General features: G+C 40.7%; 1 protein-coding gene across 1 annotated transcript in view; it reads right to left on the reverse strand.

The window, feature by feature from the left end:
- The window catches only part of LOC144967833 (uncharacterized), an 11,578-nt gene extending 9,334 nt beyond the window's left edge, over window positions 1-2,244 (reverse strand). The window contains exon 1 of the mRNA XM_078905509.1: window positions 2,106-2,244. The gene's annotated coding sequence lies outside the window, so the exon portion shown is untranslated. The remainder of the gene's footprint in view (window positions 1-2,105) is intronic.
- Between the last annotated feature and the right edge of the window lie 505 nt (window positions 2,245-2,749).

Raw genomic sequence — 2,749 nt, forward strand, 5'->3', positions numbered from 1 at the left:
CCAGAGTCCCAGGTTCACTCCCCACAAGTGTACACTTCCCTGAATCTCAGGTTCACCCCCACTGTTGCCTACTTCAATAACTTTGTCGGATATTGCCAGGTTTCGTCGGGTTTCGTAAAAAAGTAATTGCTTTTATATGAAACTCGCTGAAGCACGCTGAAAACCAGAGTCTCAGGTTCACTCCCCACTGGCGTACACTTCCCTGAATCTCCCATAACTTTGTCGGATATTGCCGGGTTTCGTATAAAAGTAATTGCATTTATATGAAACTCGCTGAAACCCGCCGAAAACCAGAGTCTCAGGTTCACTCCCCACATGTGTATACTTCCATGAATCTCAGGTTCACCCCCCACTATTGCCTACTTCAATAACTTTGTCGGATATTGCCAGGTTTCGTCAGGTTTCATAAAAAAGTAATTGCTTATATATGAAACTCGCTGAAATTCGCTAAACCCAGAGTCTCAGGTTCACTCCCTACTGGTGTACACTTCCCTGAGTCTCAGGTTCAGTCCCCATTATTTGCTTACTTTCCATAACTTTGCCCCAATTTGTTGGCATTTGGCGCATTTCGTAAACAAAAAGTAATTGCTTTTTTAAAATAACAAAATCCGCCGAAGCCCAGTCCCAGGTTCACTCCCCACTGGTGTACACTTCCCCGAATCTCAGGTTCACTCCCCACTGTTGCCTACTACCCATAACTTTCTTGGATATTGCAAGGTTTCGTCGGGTTTTGTAAAAAAGTAATTGAAAACCATAGTCTCAGGTTCACTCCCCACTGGTGTACACTTCACTGAGTCCCAGGTTCACTCCCCACGCGTTGCCTACTTTCCAATTCTTTGCCGCTTATTGTCGGGTTTCGTACAAAAGTAATCCCCCCCCCAATTTGTTATTGCTTTTTTATAAAACCCAGAGTCCCAGGTTCACTCCCCACTGGTGTACACTTCCCTGAATCTCAGGTTCACCCCCTCCTCCCCCCCCCCCCCTCAGCCTCTACACACACACACACACACACGCTGCTGCCTACGTCCCATAACTTTGTCGGATATTGCCAGGTGTCGTCCGGTTTTTTATTACGAAACCCGCTGAAACCCAGTCCCAGGTTCACTCCCCACTGTTGTACACTTCTCTGAGTCCGAGATTCACTCCCACAGCTGCCCTCTTCCCATAACTTTGTCGGGTTTCGGAAAAAAAAACACCGTATTATAGTGCAAAACCACTATTCAGTGTCAGATACTGAATAGTGCAAAACCACTATCCAGTATCAGATACTGAATAGTACAAAACCACTATTCAGTATCAGATACTGAATAGAAGAGTAAAGTTTGCTGCCCCAAACGTAAACAATAACAAGTTGCTAGTGACTTCCGTTAGGGACCGGAATAATTTACGCACAATATAGGTCTCCCAATTTTGTAGTTTGAGTTGTAGGCAATACACTTTCAGTATTGAAAATATGTTTACATAAAATCTAACAGTTGCAAAAATAATAATATAAGGCTAAATTATTATGAAAATCAGGCTCCGAATAATTCTCGTTTTGTTCACACCAGCGCAGTAATTTGCTCTGGTCTAAAAATAGATAGACTGTAACTTTTGATAAATTTTAGAAAATGTTACCTTTTGTTCCATAAAATATCCATATCTAGACATTATTTGATGCATGATCGAGTATTTATGAATATGTGTTTCTTTTGCCACCTAACAGCCAAATTTTAAAGGTTATTTTTTTCTATTATTTACATTGGAACGTGAGCTGTCAAGACAGGAACATGTGGTTTGCCACGTGCTTCTCGACCTTTGTTTACGTTTGGGGCACCTTCCTTTACTCTTCTATAGTGCAAAACCACTATTCAGTATCAGATACTGAATAGTGCAAAACCACTATTCAGTATCAGATACTGAATAGTGCTAGCCTAATTACAATAACCTCCTCCTCCGCCCCATCCTCTTCTTCTCCCTCATCTTCCTTCCTTTCTCTTGCTCCTCCTCCTCCTCTATCACAAGAACAAATTCGGTAAAGCCGAGTTATATCACTGCCTTGAAACAACGACTTAACTGCTATTATCTATTAACATGGAAAACAAGTTGTAATACACTTCTCTTACCAGTCAGTAATCACTTATCTATGTAGACCGTGTGATTCATTGTTGGTCACTCAAGTCAGTCGACGATACAAGAAGTTTTAATCGCCCTACTGGAGACTGGAGACAAGTTGTGGTAGGTAACAAGAACTGTGAAGAAAATTCTATTCTTAGTAACTTAGTAATTATTTACTTTCATGGAAATGTAATAACGGGTTTTCCCGTTATTACCACCCCACCACCACTGCCACTAGTCCTCCTCCTACTACTACTTCAACAACAACAAAACAACTGCTACTGCTGCTGCTGCTGCTGCTGCTACTACTACTACTACTACTACTACTACTACTACTACTACTACTACTACTACTACTACTACTTGTGACAATTGCATCTAGAATCGACGTCATTGTAGTTGGCGATGCATTAAATATTTAAAGTAAATTAAATAATCTTAACCAAATAGCTATATTGCTGTTTATTACGATCAGATTACCAAAGTAGCAGTCATGACATCGAAACTGACTTTATCTTTAATTATTTTTTTTTGACCAAGCGAGACAATCAAAACAAAATTTTCAACCTTCTATTTTTACACGTGGTTACGTCCCATGAATTAGCATGGAATCCGAGTTCATTTTTCCTTTCGTATGAGATCAATCCCGTAT

The sequence above is a fragment of the Berghia stephanieae genome, chromosome 3, assembly GCF_034508935.2.
Source record: "Berghia stephanieae isolate SIO BIC M18660-M18661 chromosome 3, UCSD_Bste_1.3, whole genome shotgun sequence".
Lineage (NCBI taxonomy): Eukaryota > Metazoa > Mollusca > Gastropoda > Nudibranchia > Aeolidiidae > Berghia > Berghia stephanieae.